The following is a 21,204-nucleotide window of genomic DNA, read 5'->3' on the forward strand; positions in this document are numbered from 1 at the left end:
ATGCACTGTTTTCCAATTAAGATGGTACTGCAATGTTGTGTTAAAATCAGAATGAGGGACAACACATGAACAGTTAGCATTTGCAAAAGCACACCAAAGCTGTGATTTAGTTTCCTGGTGAAAGGCTGTGATGAAATTGTTTTGTGTTGGCAGTGTTACCTTTTGTTAGCTTATGGTGAAATGGCAATGCAGTGGTTGATAAATATGGCAGGATAATTTTAAAGTAGGTTAGGTGAAAAGCAGTATGGGAGAAAGAAAGGTATTAGGAACAATGAGGGGTAAAGGATGGCGGATAGGGATTATATAAGGCTAAGCAGGAGAGATGGTGGACTCCTTTGCTGTGAGTTGGAAATACATGCAGTTTTTTCTAACCTACACCAAAGCTAGTAGGAACTTACTGTATATAGATCATGTAGCCTTTTCTCTGGCTGAAGGTGAGTAGGGAAGGCCTGTGGAGCAGGGTATGTATTATTTTCTTGTTTAATTTTCTAGGATTCTGAAGGAGTTTTCTGTTGTTGAATGCAGGCAGCATGAGGTAGTAGCATAACAGAGAGATTAAGGTAGGTTAGCAATGTTTTGTATGTATGAGGAGCAGCATATTCAGTTTTTGCAAGGTAGGTGAACAGATTTGCAGATGATGGATCAACCTGCAAGGATTTTTTTCCCTTCTTGGGCACATTAAATGAACTTGAGCATACCAGTAATCAAAGTTCTCTAAAAAGCAACACTGCAGTATATTCCAGTTTGACAGAATACTTTGGAAAGTAGATAAGTCATTGTAAAGGCTCAACTAAATATGCTAACAAGCATGTTGGTGTTTTAGGTCATGCAATGGTAATGGCCTGCATGACCACAGTTGCTGGCTGTGTGTGTGTGTGTGTGTGTGTGTGTGTGTGTCTGTGTGTGTGTGTGTGTCTGTGTGTGTGTGTGTGTGTGTGTGTGTGTGTGTGTGTGTGTGTGTGTGTGTGTGTGTGTGTGTGTGTGTGTGTGGTTTCCTTTTCATTGTTTTATTTCTTCTTTTACAAAATGTTCTTTGAGTGATCATTGATACTTTAGTGGTATGAAGGGGAAAACACAAGCATTTGTCAGGTGTGCCAGCTGAGCTGACATGCATATCTGCATTATTATTCCTTCTTATGCAGTCTAATTCACAGATCTTATATCTGCTGCTGCTGTATATCAGTGAGATACCATTTATGGTTACTGCAATCTTTGCTAGTAGGCAGTCTGTGGGAAGACATAGTCTGGGGTGAGCTGCATCAATGTGATCTGGCTGTGTTTGTCAGACATGTTGTGAAGGGAGAGCAACAGTCTGTGACAGAGGGCTAGTTGCCAGACTTTTGAATAGTGTATTGGTCTGCTTCTCTAATTGTGCAACTGGGAGGTTGATGGGAGGGGCACACTTGCAGCTGCTGTTGATACGCAGGCTTTGTGGTGACAGCATAACACTTGTTATTTTGCTTTCCATTTGGTAATAGGGGATGCTTGCTGGCAGAAATGTGTACCTTGTTAATATTATTATTATTACCCTTGAATGCTGTAGTTTATTTTAATATTATTAGGGGTTTGCTTTCCACAATATTATTACTATTATTTTCAGTAGTACTACTATTGGCAGTATTAGAGTGTGATTACTTAGAATAGCTAGTCTAGCATACAGGCACTGGGTATCATTATAGGTTCATAGGTTGGTACTAGGCTATCAGCCCTAGGGCCTATACAAGCCTAGCCATAACAATGCCCTGGCTATTTCTTCCCACAGTATTTACTTAGTATTACTGGGTTTATTGCTAGCAAGGTCTGGTTGGACTTATAGGTGTTCGTTCAGAGCATGGAAAGTGTGGTTGGGGGTAGGTTTTCTGCTACTTGTTAAAAAAGGACAATGGTTTGTGAAAATAAAAAGGACGGGGAAGAATTAGCATTTCACTTGGCTTATGATTCACAGGATGTTTTCTGTTAGGGTCTGTATGACAACGTCGAACTCATAGGAGTTCGAATGTTGTAATATCGAACCCAAACGTTCAAAATATGAAAATAGTAAAGCCAAGGCACACCGATTTTTTTCCCAGGGAAAGAAATTGGTTGGCTGTTGTTTTAAATCTGCCCTTTTGCCCACTGTAGTGCAATCTCATAGTTAGCATATTTAGTTGGGGGGGGCACAGTCCTCCAATTCATAGTGTTTGTTATATTGTGTCGTGGGTAGTTGGCCTACCAATTCTTTCCCTTGGAAAGAAATCGATGATGTGGCCATTTGCTGAAGTGGACGTTCGACATATATGTGTCGATGAAAAGATTGTCGACATTCTGTACCTTCGAGTTTATAATATATACCCTTGATGTATCTGTGGTCCATTATTGCAGCGCAAGCTAAAGCATTCTTCCAGCAAGTAGCTGCAGTTGAACATCCGGAGACAAGCAGTAATGAGAGGCCCCCAGGCAATGCAGCCCAGGGGTGCAGGATTCAGGGGAAGAGGAAGCCTGATGGTCAACCAAGAGTTCAGGAGTTGCCAGGGACTAGGGCTGTAAAAACATATATTTGGGAGCCTAGCATTTCCACAGCATTTCTCTGTCAGTACAATGTCAGGTAATCATATTGCCATTGCATTGTCAGCTCTGCAAGAGGATGGGGTTGATGTGTTAGACCTGTGTGCAGGAGATTGGGAAGTCTGCAGGAGTTGCCAGGGATTGCCTCAGAGGGTTAGCTATCTCTGGATAAGTTATCAAGGGATGTTTAGATTGAAGCATGTGAATTAGATATGGAGGAGGTCCACCTTTGAAGGATCACTTATAAGCATTGCTGGAGCCATGGCATCTGGAGCATATGCCTTTGAAGGAGGTGTCACATGATATCATGGGGGGGTCAGTCTTTGTTAACACCACATATACCTTTAGCAGTAAAGGAAATGATTTGGTGAAGGAATTATGCAAATGTATTTCAGCTGCTGCATGCAGATGGGGCACAGCACTTAGCGAAGGCTGATGCCCCAGGGGAATTAGGCTTTGGCTGCAGCACTAGTAGCTGTGATGAAGGAGAAACTGGGTAGGTACATGGCTAGAACCTGGGGTAATCTGGTCCAGAGTTTTGTCTACTTTATGCTGGCAATGTTTGAGAAAGATGTTTTACAAGCTTTACTGCTCTTGGCTTACTTAACACAATTAGGGAAGCTCAGAGGGTGAGAGGAGCTGATGTCTGGTTATGGTATGATGTTATAGGAAAAAGGTGTACTCACGCCCAACAGTATTTTTCTGTAAGGAATAAAGCTATGAGTAAGAGTAAGAAGAAAAATAGGTTTAGCACTAAACTCAAAGTTCCTTTGTGTTATACTTCTGATATTGACAAGTATATGAAAATAATAAGAAAGCATTGGAATATTCTTACTACAGATGCTGATGTAGCTAATCTTATTGATTCTGAAACTAAATTTATATTCAGAAATAATAAATCTTTAAAAAGGAGATTGTGCTACCCTAGGGATGATTTACAGAGAGAAGAACCTAATGGCACTGTCCCTTGTGGCAGATGTAATTATTGACAGTATTTAGTTAGATACTAGTAGTAGGTTTTATCATCCTGACCAAAAGAAGATTTATACCTTCACTGTTGTTTTTATTGCTGTTTTTATTTAATATGATTTTTTTTTCTTTCAATACTTTTGTTTTTACATATATTTTTATATTATATATTTGTGTAGTTTCTCTTTAAGTTTAGTTAATTGAATGATTTTACATGATTTTGGAAAGTATTTAAAGGGTGTTCTTTAGAGTGTCCTTTATTACACCTGATGAAGCAAGTTTGTGAAAGCACTTGTGTGTCCTGTGCACTAGTAAAGTTTTTCTACACTGGAAGTAGCAGCTGTTGTTGTGTCCTTATTGTTTTATGTTTTGATATATTTCGATTTTTTGGACAAATATACTGAGTTTTTGGTGGTATTGTTTTTATCTTTGATAATAAAATTTGTATTGATATTAATGAACATTAAATTTACAAGCCTTGTACTGAGACTTTACAGACAGAAGAGTGGTGTATAAGATAGGTAGGACTAATTTAAGAAATACAATAGAGTCAGATATTAGTGGAGATAAGTAAATATGAGTATTAATAAAGATATAGTGATGGAATAGTAATTTGGTTGTCATAATTATAAGTATGTATAGTAGTTTAAGACGTACAATAAAGTGAGGTATTAGAAGGGGATAAGCAGATTAAGTGATTTAGTGCTTTAAAAGGAGGTATAATAAACATTGATGAAGGGTGTCAGAGAGCTATGTTCCAGATGAGGAGGATGGACAAAGCCAGGAGGCAAAGAGGAAGTCGTATAGTATTGGCAAGAAAAGATGAAGCTAAATAATAGACCTGATTGATATAGCAATTTTATTCCAAGTTCTAGCTACACTATTGGAATAGAGACTGACCCCACCAGCCGTTTTGGTTTGTAGATGGTAAGCAGTTTATTACTTGACTGAAGGGGATGATTTTGAAGATGCTATTAGAGAAAGGGTCTAATTGTTGGGCAGGCAGAAGGGGTATGGATGATTTTGTGGGTTAAGGTGATGTATAAGATAGGTGGTGAGGAAGCTCGACCAAGTGTTACTAGTGCTAAACAGTGGTGGGTTTGGTAAGGTTTGTTGCAAGCAAATCTAGCAATTTTGTTATAGCACTGTTCAAGTGTAGGACTTAGTGAGGCTTGTAGGTTGATTATGATAGGCACTCCATATAGGAGAAAGGATAAGAGATAAGTTGCAGCTATAGTTCCCTTGGCAGAGTCTGTACTGAATTTCTTTACACAGTGTAAGGTGCCAAGCTTCTGATGTGTTTTATTGATGCTGTTGTGGATATGTAAATCAGATTTAAGATTATCGTTGATCATTATGCCGAGTAGTTTTGTATGTGAGGTAACTTCAGTCATGGTATTAAACAGTGTTTTAAGACAATTGGGAATTTGGTGTAGAGGCTCCATAAGGGTCTTCTGGACTGCATGCCTATGAATCTGTGTAACCATTATCATAGTAACGGGCTAACATGTGCTTGCATAAATACATCTGAATGAGTACATGCCAGCTCTGCAGCAAGTATTGATCTATGGGCAAGGTGGACAAAAACATGCATAGCAAACAAATGGTGTTCTACTCTGATGCATCTGTGATGTCCCCACTGTGGACCAGTAATCAAAGAGCCTGAATCTTCACCATTGAGATTGGAGAGGGAAATTCACTTGGAATACAAATAGATACACTCAGTATTTCCAAATACAGACCTCTCTGCATCAAGCAGCATTTCCCTTAACAGCAAACAGGGCACAAACTCAGTCTGGGTCTGGATTTCTTTATTGTCTCCCTCCAGATCCCGAATAAGACTTCCATTGATACAGCTGTAAATTTAGATTCTCAGATGAGTGTCCAAGACAAGTTCTCCAACACCCTCTCTGTGAAACCAGTGCTTTGTGTCCATGCCCCAAGTAGCTGACACACACACTCTTTGTAATTTAATTTACATACACGCATACATGCACACACATACAAACACACACACACACACACACACACACACACACACACACACACACACACACACACACACACACACACACACACACACACACACACACACCTGGGAAGGGCTGGTACAGATTACCTGTTCTACCAACTTTGCCCAGACTATAAGGTAGTTTCACTACCACCAGTCAGTTACTATAATGCTCTTAGAAGGGTTCCCGATTATACTGAGTGGAGTTAATATTAATACAAATGGTAATGCTGACCAAACGGCAAGGTTTTCAGGAGCGGCCAGAGTTATCACCAAATAAATATGTGCAAATCCTCTCAAAACTTAAATAATTTTTTAAAAGGACCATCCACAAGGAAAAGCTTAAATATGTTTAATAATAAATAGTAAAAGAACATGAAAATACTAAATATCTATTTAAAGTAAACACCAGAGATTCAGCAACAGGGAATATTAAACATAACACCAATGGAAAATTTCACACAGTTACAGAAAAACAGTATTTCTAATCTCACTATATTTCCCTGACTAATCTAAAAGAATTACTGTTCTCTAGTTAAATTACTTACTACTGCAAGGCAAGATAAAGTGGGAGTGATCCTTGTTGTCAGAGCCATGGCAGAATGCAGAATGCTGAGAGGAAACTCCTACTAAAATCTAAATATTATTTGTCCTGGTCCCCTTCAATAAACCCATCATACCAAATTACATTTGATGACCTTTATTAAACTTCCATAACTTTGATTACCAATTTATTTACAACTGGACATATTATTGTTGATTCTAAACACAGCATAAACATCCTTATAATGTTAATCCGGACAGTGTACCTCCTCATCCTGTCCAGTAAGCAGTGTCAATACCTTTGCTCGCTTACTTTACTTATAAACCTCCTTGTAATGTTAATCAAGACAGCATACCTGCTTATCCTGTCCAGTAAGCAGCATCCAAACCTTTTCTCGCTTAATAAACAATCCATCAGTTACCAAAATACCAACCAAATAAGCACCATCCTTACCTCCGTTTGCTTACCTATTCAGCAAACTTCCTCCAGCTGCTCATTTCTTTTCCACCAATCCTTAGAATAAACCTCCACACACCGGAGGTTTTCCACCAACCAGCCTGACCAGGCTGTTCCCCCTCCCTTCTACCCAAAATTGCCCAGCCAACAACCTCCCATAAAGGAAAGGGTTAAGCCCAACAACATTCGGTGTACCCATCATCTGTAAAGTCCCACAGAACCCCGTGATCAACCCCACGCCTTGACCTACTAGCACTGGAATGCACCTTGATAAAACCAAATAAAGTAGGATTACATATGACCCCACTGTACCACCGAAACCTCCACTCCATGAGAATACATTCCCTCAAGTCTGCTTCCCTCAAGCCACTAACCGTGGCTCGACTTTTCTGGAATAACAACCTATAGCCATAACAAGTGAAACAGAAACTATAACCCTTTGAATACAATTCTGCAGCCTGGCAAAGAACACCCTTAACAAGTCTTGAACCCAGGACCCTGTCAACTATAGTATCTCACACTAGCCCACTAAACTACACAGCTTTGTATGTACAGTAACCTGATTACTGCAGGGAATAGACTAACTCCAAAACCATGCCCTAACACTAAGATCCAGAACCAGAAACCCTTAGCATAGTCCTTGAAAACTTACCTAAGCCCAACCATGAAGTCATCTACGCTCCCAACCATAAACACCACCAGTGTACTCGTTACCAAATGACAATCACCCTACCTACTCAAAGGACAAACTTATCACCCCAGCAACCACACATTAGGAACCCCCCAGGCCTCCTGTCAAAAAACAACTCATCTTTGGCCCTTCCCCCCAAGATATGTTTTAAATAACTGAATGAGTAACTAAAACCCCCAAGAGTCCACCCACCTGAAAGCAGGGTGTTGAAGTCAATTGGCTTGCAAGAGCAATGGGGCTTTAGCCTAATAAGTTCCTGTGCTCCTATGAATGATGTGACTCTACTCCTCCTGTGGGATTCCCGCACCCCATAATCCGTCCCCACCAGATTCACACTAGCCCCCTACCTACCTCTACCTAACTTGCTCCACATTCCAATGCAATAATCAGCTCCCCTGCTACTTTATCACAGCACTCTAGCTTGGCTTAATGCCCCAACAAGGGGAATTACCAGAGACCACCTTGTGCATCCCTCTATCCACCACTCCTTGCTCGCCCTGTTTCCATCATCGGAGAAGTCACTATGTAGCGCCACCACCGGTAGGTACCATCATGCCTACTAAGTTCCTGTGCTTCTATAAATGTCATGACTCTACTTATCCCATTGGATCACCCCCCATAAACCACCCCAACAATTTTTCCCCTGGCCCCCCTCCCTACCTCTTCCTTACTTGCCCCCTATACCAATGCAGTAATCAGCTCCCACTATGTAAACACAGAACTCTAACATGCATTAATAAGGTGATTACTAAGACCTTTATTGTGCCCCATTCCAGTGGCAAGAATATCCATTCTATTAAAAGCATCACATTTCAGATCCCCTTTTCAAGCCACCGCATGATGCCTTCTGCACTCCAATCTGCAAGGAAAAGAAAAACAAAATAATTCAACATGCAAGATACCAATAATTCTTAATATGGAGGCACTAACAAGGACCCCTGTCACCCCATCAAGTGTTTGCCACACTCTTCACCAAAATATGGAACCAGTCCCCCCCTTTTTTATGCCTCATATCCCCTTTAGAGAAGAGTGATAAGTGCTACCAGCAGAGATAAGAGCCAAACTTATGTAACTTGTAATAGCCCCAAAGCCATTAGCCTAATAACTTCCTATGATATCAATAATGTGGTGACTCCACTCCCTCTACCTGAGCCCCATCTCCAGTGACATGCCTTAATGAGCATTAAATAAAATGCATTACCTGCAACCTCATCCAGCCCACTGCAGGCACCTTTCCAACATTGATTTAATATACTGAAATGGTTAAAAGAACAGATTGCAACTTAACCCTGATATCACAAACTCAAATTCCTGTCCTTCTCTGGCTAGCAATGTAAATCCTCTACCAAAACTCAACAACTTTGAAATCAACTTACTTCAGCCAGCAACTGTTGCCCACATGTGCTCCTCATGTGTGACTTCCTCGCTCACCACTGCTTCCATCATTTACAAACTCACTGTGTAGCGCCACAAGTGGTACTCATCACACCATCTTCAAAGAAAGGCCAAAGGTAAATCCTCTAAGATGTAAAGAGAGAGCTCCATAGCAGCAGCGTTCCAAAAAACCCCATCTGCAAGAAAGAAAAGACATGTAAATCATCTAAAATACATAATGCACATTTCAAGACATCTTCAAAACAACCTATCCTGCCAACTCGGGAAGGAGTGTACCACCACCACCACACACATTTTTGACAAAGCAGTCATAACTGAAGCTATCCTTCCAAGGAACCTATCAAACACCAACTATAAATTTAACTACCAATTGAATATGTTACTACTAAACCCCACACCTGACGGGACCTATCAATATCCACAACCAAGGTAATCTTGCGATTCCAAAGCACATCACTTAGTGAACTGTATAAGCCAAGCCAACTTATATTGCAAAACCATCTCCCTAGCTCTTGGATCTCCTAATGAGACAGACTAATCAAACAATGTCGAACAAATGGTCAAAAAGCGGCAAACCTAATAGCTTACAAGCAGGGACCCCACTGCAATATTCCCCCCATCAAGTCTTTCAAATGTAATTATGACTTAGGGCTCCCTTCCTACTCTTTTTTTTTTAAACTTGTTTAACCTTCCAAGTTGAGGCTGTTAAATCTACCATACTAAGCCATTAGTAGGTGTACTACGTGCTGTCCATCTGTTCCCACTTTGCTTGCAAGCAATGACCAAAGCTCTAACACCCATATATCTCTCAACCTCTTAGCCCAGACATTGCAGACAAAGCCCATACTTTTGCCACCATTTAGAGCAATATGTGTTCACAATCCATAAATCAAAGAGGGGTGAGGTGTCCTCTTAATAGTAGAAAGTGAGAGCGATAAGGTTAGCATTCTTAATAATGTGTTGAAAATAGTTGCAGTCTGCAGATATAGACTGGCCTGAACACAGGCATAAAGATAAAAAGTAGATAATACTTAACAAGCAACATCAATATACAGATATGAGCAATATCTAACTGCCTAGAAATTCAACCAGTGTGGTTTTCTCTAACAGTATGCAACCCAGTAAAGGCAGTAAGGCATGAAATGCAGTCTGAGCAGAATCCTGAAATAAAGGCTACTAACTTGGGCTGGTTTGTAGTTTACTTGTGCTCGGAAAGGGGCTGTGAGTTGGTTATTTGACCGGTTGCATATTTTATTTGTGACCTGATGGAGGTAAACCATATAATGCATATGCTAAATAAACACAGATGAAAAAACACTTAGGTTTAAATAATAAGCAGTGAGATATTTACATCCTGCAGTTATTTTCTGAAAATGCAGCTTGCTGTTGACTGATACCCACATTGATTGATAATAATTTAGTAAAAATAAACATCCCTGTATAAGTGATTTCGAATCTGGAATAGTCTTGCCAACTAGTGGAGGCTGAAGGTTAGGCTATACTCTCTTCCTATGTCTGGAAATAGAGCAGAACATAATGTGTCATTCTAACACTATTTTATATCATATTCCATTGCCTGGAGCAATGAGTATAAAATTGGGAATGTCCTTTCTTTGACATCATTCACTCTACCCTCCAAGCTGAGTCAGTCTTAAGAGGTCTCCCAACTGCATCTACCCAATAATCCGCCAGACACATCCACACTTTAAACATGAAGGATTAGTCCAAGAAACCCATGACAGAAGAGCAACACAGTGCTAATTTTATATTACCGAAGTAAGATCCATAAAGTACTAGTGTTTCTTTCCAGGAACTTAAGTGATTTGCTCAGATCCACAGAGTATGCAAACTGAGATGGAAAGAATCAAACTTAGGACTACATGGTAAAGTCTGCTAACAGCTACTAGGCTTAATGCTTAATGCCATCTTGCCTTATGATATGAGTAATAAAGAAAGCAACCAGCTTTGGTAAAAATGTAAGAACGCCAACCACAAAACACAGAAAAATAAAAGTAAGTAGCAACCCCACCCCCATAGAACTCACAGCCCACAAAATGGCCACCGCCACTTCCTCCAAACCCCAAACCCCAACAAAACATAAGCAAAGCAGGACACCGAAGACCCACATGAGTGGCCAAAACGAGGGGGCAAAACCATTGCAAGCAGTGAAGAACTGGCAGAATCGATGCCAAGCACAAGGCCCGCCATCTTTCCTTCCCTTATTTGCAAATGCAAAGGCTCTTCTCCCCACTGACCAGGGGACCGAGCTTCCCCACCGCAAATCTCTACAGTGATGTGCAACAGCACAGCTGCAAAGCAAGAACATGGTAAAATGAGCCCAAAGATGCAGTCTAAACTCCAGACAGAACACACACACACACACACACACACACACACACACACACACACACACACACACACACAAACAGTTACCCATTATTTGCATATCATATTCACTATAAAAACACAAAAAGGAGTTTTGATACTTCAGAAATCTTGTCTTATATTCCCTTCTGTCATACATAACAGTTATATACTCCAGCTGTTAGAGATGAACAGTGAAATGAGATTCTTTCAAACTAATACAAGACAGTAGGAAAGTCAAGAGTCTGTAAATAGCTTGTGCAGCTCTCATGTAATTAAAGATCTTGAATTAATCACAACAGAGATAATTCTTAGTCCAGTTCCATATAGGGATCATCTCTTACTATACAGTACCCGAACAAATCTGCTGCAACAAAAATACCTGCACCCCAGCAGTCGGCAAGGATGAAGCCACTGCCGACAATCAAGCCCTGATGTCATACTCAAAGGAACACCCCACAATCAACATGCATCAAGAAATTATCCCCCAAACATGCCAATTATCAGCAATCCTGCACCCCTGAGAGACAATGAGAACAAGGCCGACCGCAGATGCGCATGCGCCAATAACACTGCTCTGGTAACCCGCGAAACTACAAACCTATCACCTGCAAGTCCATCAAGCACAGCCCTGCCAGCAGAAAACCTAAGCCTCTAACTGGACACCAGCAATGTCCTCCAAAACAGGGACTCTTCCCTCAAACATAGCCCATGGCACCAAGCCCAACCACAGACCCCCCTCCCCAACTTGCTCAGTCTTATTCAGGTAAAACCTTACCCACTTTAAAAAGTCAGGACTAAAAGTATATTTGCACACTGGTGTAATAATGAGCATAAAAAAAAAAACATGATCAAACCAAGGAATGCATGGAAAATGCAGAAGGCTGGCCCATCAAGTCATGCAGTCATTTTCAATATACTTCTATACTAACTTACCAAAGGCAGCATACATGAGATTCATGCCACAATCCAAAGTATAAAACATAAATATATTTTGCAAGCAGTAAGAGCCTTTGCTACAAACCAATTATTCCTGAATTTGGTATCTAGTAAACTTTTAACTAAGGAGATCCACAAAATCAAGTATCTCAGTCCTTATTTTCTAATCTGCCACAAATTCCACCCTGGTCCTCCTTGCACAGATACCTTTAGGTATTCCCATTTTGACTTGGAAAAAGGATCACTAAAAGGGATGTTTCTGAACTATTAGACAAGCTGGACTGCAATTTTACTCACAAATTTCAAACTATATACCCAAATCTGCTAAGACTAGGTAGTCAAATACAATGTCAGTCTCTTGCTTTTATTTACAATGTCTGTCTCAATACTGGTCTAATGCTTAAAAGCATCAAACTGTCAAAGTTCAATAATCGTCATCTGACTCAGACTTTCGACCAATCACCAACCTTTGCCAATTGCAAAAGGTCATGAAAAATAATCCATAACCAAATTTTGGGCTATATCATTAAATACGATATTTTGTTTGACAGGCAGCATTTGTTTACTTTACAATTGCTGCTTTATACTGTCTTTGTGGAAGTGGTGCACAGTATTCACCTGCAGATGTTAACAGACAGTGAATTTTCCAATGAAGTTAACACAATTTAAAATCTACATTACTAGCAAAGCAATTAGAATAAAAGGACAAAAACTTCTAAAAGAAACTGTCATGCTAACCTTGGGGTACCCTCAGAGTTATGAGCTAAGATCTCTCTTCTCCATATTTTTGAATGACATACTATAGGCTATTCTACAACTTAATTGCATCATTTATGCAAATGATGTTGTCATTATGTATGCTGGCTCATATGCAAATACCATTACCAATTGCTTACAAAAACACTTCATGCACCTCTGTAACTGGTTAACTACTAATGTATCTAAATTGTTTAGGTCCCCTTCAATAAACACACATCACACCAAATGACATTTGATGACCTTTATTAAAATTCCGGAAACATAATTTCATTGATCAACTAATATTTTCATTTAATTAACCATGGCATAAACATCCATATAACAGTTAACTTAGGGCAGTGTGATCCTGCACACCCTGACCAAGTAAGCAGCATCCTTACCTCCGCTCACTTACTTTTACTTTTCAAGCAGCATCCCACTTCTCACTTGACCCCACATCCATATAACAGTTAAGTTAGAGCAATGTGACCCTGCTCACCCTGACCAAGTAAGCAGGATCCTTACATCCACTCACTTACATTACTTATCAAGCAGCGTCCAACCACTCACTTGAATTTCTCAACTCTTTGAAATAACCGTCTGACCAAATAAGTAGCATCCTCACCTCCACTTGCTTACTTATGCTTGTCAAGCAGCGTCCAACCGCTCACTTTCATTTCCCAGCTCATTGAAATGAACCTCCAACACCAAAAGGGGAACAGAATAGGGGCAAGCCTGCCTCTCTTCTCTGCCCACCAGCCGGATCAGGCTGTTCTCCCTCCTTCATACCAAAACTCCCAACAACCTTCCAAAACAAAACAAACTTTAGGTTAAAAAAGGCTGAAGCCAAGCATCATTTGGTGTACTCCATTCTCTGTGAACCAAACTGGATCCCTGTCATCAATACATCAAACCCTATCATATAAAGCCATCAGTTGCTTAATCAGTTGAAATTAAACCAATAATCCCCCCCAAAGCCAAACTAATACCCATACCCTTGTAAAACCTATGTAAATCAAATATATCCTCACTTATCCTAGCTACCAACAGTAATTTCATAATTATTCCCAGATTATTACCTGCCAACTGTGCCACCAAAGCACTAAGCCCAAAGTCTTCTAAAACAAAGGAAGCCCAACTACATGCCATCCTGCCTAACTGCAGCATCCTTTAACCACCCAAAGGCTGTAATAATGACCAAATGAGATCACCTATCCAACACATCAGTTTAATAGGAATTCATCCCCCACACCCATTATCTACTATAAAGCAAACATCCGATAACCACATAGCATTTGCTGACCAATGCACCACCCTCTTAATGCATTCGATCCTCCATAAGGCCAATATTTCCTGAAATTGTAACCCAGTGAACTTTCATTTACCAACGCCAACCGCTACAACAAAATTCATCCTGACAAAAGGATAGTCTGTCAGTCTTCACTATCAAACCTAACCCAACCCTTCAACCATATGACCATGTCTCAGATTCAGTAAAGTCACATAACCTAGTCACCTGCACAACTATACTAAATGGAGCTAAATCCACCTTGACCACTTGAACTGCCGAACCTTGTTTCCAAGCCTCAACACAAATTAAAATCTTATAATGCCCTAACATATACCTTCCTATCCACACTGCCCTGGAATCCTGTAACACATCTAATCATTCAAAGCCAACCTAACATACCTCTCCTGTCAAAGCCATGACCTACTACCACAGCCCTGTTGTCCAAATGAAAATGAATAGTGTCCCACACAACATCTACTGAATGTACAATGCCAGCCAAAGTGAAAATAACTCCAAACAGTTACATCTCTCCTCCAAATGTCCTTCCATCCTGCCAACCAACAAGCCAAAAAACATTCCTTCACAAATATGCCAAATTAAGCTCCACGAAGTCCTTAATCCACCCTTGTTCCAAAACTTCACCCCTCAATATATTTTTTTAAATCAAACCATGGCCTGCATCCAGTAGTCACCCCCTTGCTCAGGCCTTCAAGATTCTGCATAAACAGTAACCATTCCTTCATCCATCCATATATAGATGCATACCTTACAAGCTCTGTAAAACCCTTCCTACCCCCTGCTGCCCAATCCAATGGAAAATGTGCTGAACTCTCAAAGTAGCATGGCCACTGAACAATCCATCTGCCTAGCCTTGCCACAGGAAAACAAACCCATCTACCATGCTCACAAAATGTGACTCAACCTCAAGTCATAGTAACTCCACTCCACCTGTGGACAACCTCCAAACTCCCCATAAACAATCCCCAAACTTGCTTCACCCTGCCCCTGATGTACCTCATCCTCACCTGTCCCCATGTCACTCCCAATCCACACAATGATGTACCTTAATGAATAAACTAAGATTACCTATAACTTCACTGTCCACCACTCCAGAGGCAGGAACATCCACTCCAGTGGAATCCATCACATTTCAAATGCACTTCCTTCAGGCCACCAACTAATGTCCACTTGCATTTCCCCATCTGCAACCTCATTGTGATTTGCAAACGAAAAGACTGCTGTAAATCCTTTACACATGCATAAACCAAAACTTCTTAATGACATTAGGTGCCACCAAGGGCATATCTCATTCATCAGCTGTATAAAATGCACGCATAGCTATAGAATGCAACATCACAATGAAGCTTAAGATGCTTTATTATAGTTCCACATAAAGGTTCCTCACACATCCCATGTTAATGATATAATTGATAACAATGTTAAATAAAACAGAATCATCCCATTAAAAGGCCCATTCTATAAATACAAGTGTCACATTTTAACCCTCCTATAAGCTTTCTTGATAATGTTGCTAACCAATAATTAGGGTAAAGACAATTAAACCAGTTCATTGTTGTGCCAATACAACCTATTACAGAATCCATGCTGCAAATTCACCCCAGATGTTCCACCCATGTCTCTCGTGGACAAGGGCAACATCCACCCATGTCCCTCTTAGATAAGGGCAACATGTGCTGGACTTAAAAATAAGGAACCTTACCTACCTGAACTTGGCCAGGTTGTAAAGAACCTAAGAGCCATCAGCCTAGTAACTACCCATGACCCCACCAGTGGGAATCCCGGACTTCCAATAAACAATCTCCAGCCCTGCTATACCTTGCCCCAACATACCACTTCCTCACTTGCCCCTACACTACCCAATTGCACCAACCTTGATGTGCTTTAACGAGTACAGAATAAAGTAAGATACCCTGCTACAGTATCGTTCACTACTCCAGTAACAGAACCTCCACCTCAGCAGAATATATTACCTTCCAATTCCACTTCCTTAGGCCACTGGGTGTTGTACACTCTGCACTCCCCTGTCTGGGATCTCATTGCTCACTGCTCTAACAACCAGAACATCCACTGTAACAGCCTCCAGCACCTTTTGTGCTTTTTACCTTTAGGTCACTAACTGATGCCCATGTTGCACTTCCCACCTTAGCAAATTCATGCCAAAAATGTCCCATACTTCCACCAGTGGAATATTGCGAAGTAAGGGCAATGGAATTATTTGGCCAAGAGGAAGAAAACAATAAACCACCAAGTCCTAAACCCTCCCCCCAAGCCTACCTACCACACCTATGCCCCACCAAGAATCACTGACTGGATCCTGGCAGCCTCCCATAATTTTCATCAACCCTATGCAGAGATGATATCAAAGTGCTGTGCTCATGAATGCATCCCCTTTGTATATACAGACTCTGCGACCCCCCCCCCCCAATGATTCCTCAGAGGTGGATATCAACCCTTGCAACTGTGAGGCAAATTCATTATCACTATGCCCCGGTTTAACGTCTACCTTATGCTACCTGCCACATCTGGGAGCCCTAAAGCAAAAAGCCTCTACAGCCAACAACAGCTAACCTTATGAGATAAGGTCTGGCCATTCTGCTTCAGCTGGGCAGAAGCACTGTCCACATACTGCAAATAGCAGTAAAAGTGCATAACAACCATACCTTTAGATCTCCTGGAGCAAATCATCTGGACACCACTGTAAAGAAAAATGAGAGAAAGCCCCAAATATATTTTTTCTGAAAAGTTGATAGATAACCGGTGTTGCATTGAGTTTTTAGAAGGGTTCTGCCCATACCCCATGACCTATTAAATAAATGTGCCATAAATTGCAGATCTCAAAAGATGACATGTAGCAGATGACTATCCCTTTCCCTAAATCAGTCATCCAAACCTCCTAACTTGCAGTATCACACTTCCACTCATGCATGGAGGGCACTGTTCTGTTGGACAAAATGCAACTTGCTGAGAAGCAAAGTAGGTCCTGTCAAAACTCCTGTTATGCAAACACGCCAGCTGTACCCCTCAACCTCCAAAAGCAAGAACCAAACAAAACCATAAATAAAAGTGGGATAAGGCCCAAAACAGTATGACTTTAAACAGACTGCTTTTACAAACTTCAGAAAGTTGATCACATAACAAGTTTGGCATTATCATGAATTCTCTGAAGGGTATGAAGTCTGAAACCCAAGAATTTATCATTATTTTCCAACTTCAATGATTTACCACTAAGTTGCTGAAAGTGAGAGCCATCCTCGATGAGCCCCACTTGGCAACTTCTGCAATCAGTGAGCCACAAATTGACACCCCAGACACTAGGGTTTACCACAAGTGCTCAAGCAAAACATAGAGATGTAGCTGTGTAGCCATGCACGCACCCACGAAAGTTCAAACCAAACACAGTCCATAGTTTTGACCCTCCCCATCCCCCCAGCTACCAACCCCCCTTAAATACCCCAGTACCATTTGGAACAGTCATCACTAAGCTCTTTACCCTGGGTCTATATTATATATTCGAAGTTTGAAAACTTTGAACATTAAATAATCAAATTTAAATGTTAAAAGTTTTAAACATCAAACATATAATAAAAAAAAAAAATGGAAATTACCTGACTAGTGCAGGCTGGGGGACAAGACCCCCTGCTCCTCCCACACCCCCCGCTTTTTAAATATACCAACTCCGAGACTGCACTGTAGTGTGGTAAAGGGAAGATTTCCCTTACTGCACTGTAATGCAGTCTCGGAGTTAGTATATTTTAAGGGTGGGTGGTGTGGGGGTGCAGGGAGGCTTGCCTGCCCCCCCACGCCTACTGCCGTTAGTTTTGGGTTTTTTTTTTTTTTTCTTTTACATATGCTCGAAGTTTTATAACTTTGAACATTTAAATTCAATATTTTAACATTCAAAGTTATAAAACTTCGAACATATGATATAGACCCGTTTTTCCCACAAAGCCCATGTAGGCTTGGGACCCAAAACAAGACAAAAAATAGCTAAGCTACAAGAGGAACAGCAAAGAGGAGAGTCCACAGGGAACAGACATCTGTTCAGCACAGATTGAGACTCTATTTATCACAGCCCACAGTTCTGAACAAATTCAGATACTCCACAAGCTCTCTCAGCCACACATGGAAGCCAATAGAAGTGACAGCTCACCTGAAGACTTTCCAAATCACATTTAACATGTCGGTGTATTATAGGCACCGCACATACACAAATTCATGGCTCCAACTGCCATCTTGCAAAACACAACAATGCAACCATGACAATAACCTCGTGACTCACAACGGCCACAAGCTATCCCTGGGAAGCCAGTGTCCTTGCATACTTCAACACAGTCAAAACCACAATTGCAGTTTTTGTACTCTTCACTGTGAGGGACAACTGTCCTAGGATTTTGGGTTCAGCCCCACCACGTCATTCGTTACAAAGTGCATTGCAGTTCCCATTCTTGGCACTGCATTACAAACATCTGCAGCAAACACCATAAAGATCTGCATTAAAAGAAGCCTTAAAGGGAAATAGAAATTGATTGCACATTTCAACAGATTTGTCGCATCACGTCACCAACTGGTAATGAGGAATACCCCTCCCCTCCATCTGTCCTCGCCAGTGCTGCCACACTCCATTCATCTGCAAACATCACTCTATATTTTTTTGTTTCTTCTTTTCCTTGTGAAGTGAAGAACTAGCACCACTGCAACATTCCTGGCTTGAATTACTTTGATTAGGCTAAAGCAGCAGCACTGCAGGGCAACCACAAGTTCACGCCAAAATGTGATATCTTACCCAGTTAGACTCTCATAAAACTTATTTATTCCTGCCCTACACATGATCGACAAACCATGATGTCTTGCCAAAGATGGTCTGCACCTGTCACTCCTGAGATTCAGGTTACTGGCTAAAGCTCTTGCCACCCCTATAGTGCCTTTTTTAGGCAAGGTTAAAAGGATAAAACCATCACTGTAAAAGATACAAGCATGCAAAATCTGAAGGTAATGCTACTCAATGCTAGAAGTCTAAACCGCAAAATGCACTCTTTTGAGGCACTCCTAAAAATGAAGAACATCGATATCTGTGCAGTAACTGAGACCTGGTTCAAGGCTCCAGAGAGCACCACTGCAATATCAGCCTACAATTCTTGCCACACTTTTCAGCCACAAGACCAAGACCAAAACACTAAAGGTGGAGGAGTGTCCATATTCACCAGGATATTCACTCCTCCAGGCTAGTTGCCCAACACAATGCATCTGAAATTCTCCAGGTGCAACTAACACTAGGTAAGACTGCAATCCAAATTGTAGCTTGCTACAGATCCCACACCATGCCCCAAGATTCTCACTACACCTTTCTAAACATACTGGCAAATATTAAGATATAACCAAACACCCTAATACTGGGTGATTTCAACTACCCTGCCATTAATTGGGAAAACTACTTGGGTACCAACTCCTTTTCCCAACGGTTCTTGGAATTCATAAATTCTAACGCCCTGGATCAACTAATCCATTGTCCCACCAGGGGCTCCAATATCCTGGACCTGGTCATTACCAACATGGGAGATAGATGCTCCACACCAGTGGTCACCCCCTCATTGGTCAGGTTTGACCATAAGCAAATCACCTTTGACATCCACATCCCACCCCCACCCCCAGTAAGGAACCCTCCTTAAAAAACTTCTCCAAAGCCAACTTCATGCTACTGAAGTCAGAAGTGACAAACTTCACAACAGCTACGCAGACAGGATCTGGAAGTTCGATTGCAGAATCCTACACTAAGGTACTGTACGAGCACATCCACTCGTGCATGAATCGTGCCATCCCAAATAGAACCAAGATGCTCTTCTCCAAATAAAGGAAGCCAATTTGGTGGTCCCCTGCTATAAACAAACTATACAACAGAAGGAAGAAACTGTTGCAGAAAAGAGGAAAATCCCAAGATGCAAAAAACTCCCTCACCAGCCTCAGTAAGAAGCTGAGATCCCTCATAAAATTCAATACGCTCAAGCGAAAAACAAAAAAATAAATACTTGAACACAACACAAGCAGTTGATGGTGCAAATTTTCTTCTTTAATTCTGGTACCTCAGCCTTCGCCTTCTCAAGGAATACATTTGCGATAAAAAAACACCACCCCTTTTATAACACCTCCACATCAAATTTACATACATAATTGATTAATTGATCATCAACCAGCTTGTGAATACACTGAATGAAGGTAACATACACCTATACACTTTAGTTTTTGTTTCTTTTTTACTTATTTCATAAACTTATTCATGTTGAAAATTTCAAAATGCATAATTATAAAAAACATTTGTTTTTTAATAAATATATATACAAAAATGTATTGGCAGCATAACATATTAATAAACATACCTTGTGTTCCCCTGCTATAAACAAACTATACAACAGAAGGAAGAAACTGTTGCAGAAAAGAGGAAAATCCCAGGATGCAAAAAACTCCCTCACCAGCCTCAGTAAGAAGCTGAGATCCCTCATAAAATCCTCAAAAGCTAGTTACAAAAATAAAATTGCCAAAGATTCCAAAGACAACCACAAGGCATTCTATAGTTATGTCAAGAATCTAAATGGCAATGCTCAGATCTGCTCTGAGCTACAACATAATGGCATTAAATATGCTGATCCCAAAGATATTGCCAATATCCTGGCAGATCGATTTAGTGCCAACTTCACCCACCTCTCATCCCCTAAAGGGCTCATCTCAGTACCAAAAGATTGCCAATTCCGATAATCACGGCCACACAGGTAGAAACCGCACTCTCCAAAGCTAAGAATACAGCATCCATGGGACCAGATGACATTCCAGGCTGTGTACTACATGAACTACAAAATGAACTGGCACCTCACCTAAGTGTCATGTTTAATCATAGCCTCACCTCAGGCTTCGTGCCCACTGAGTGGTGCACAGCTACAGTTATCCCGCTCCACAATGGAGGATCTGCATTGGATTCCAGGAACTACCATCCCATCAGTCTAACAAGCCTGATCTGCAAGGGCATGGAACGTATTATCATGGAACTTATAAACAAAGACATTGGCAACCTTCAAACACTGGACCCCACCCAGTTTGGGTTTGTGAAGGGCTGATCTTGTCTCCTGAATCTGATTGACTTCTTCAAATCAGTCTCCAGAGCTGTTGACAAGGGTAAGATGGTCCACACAGCCAATCTGGACCTTACCAAGGTCTTTGACACCATCCCCCACTCTGGAATCATAGATAAACTT

The sequence above is a fragment of the Protopterus annectens genome, chromosome 3.part1, assembly GCF_019279795.1.
Source record: "Protopterus annectens isolate FY-2018-M chromosome 3.part1, PAN1.0, whole genome shotgun sequence".
NCBI lineage: Eukaryota > Metazoa > Chordata > Ceratodontiformes > Protopteridae > Protopterus > Protopterus annectens.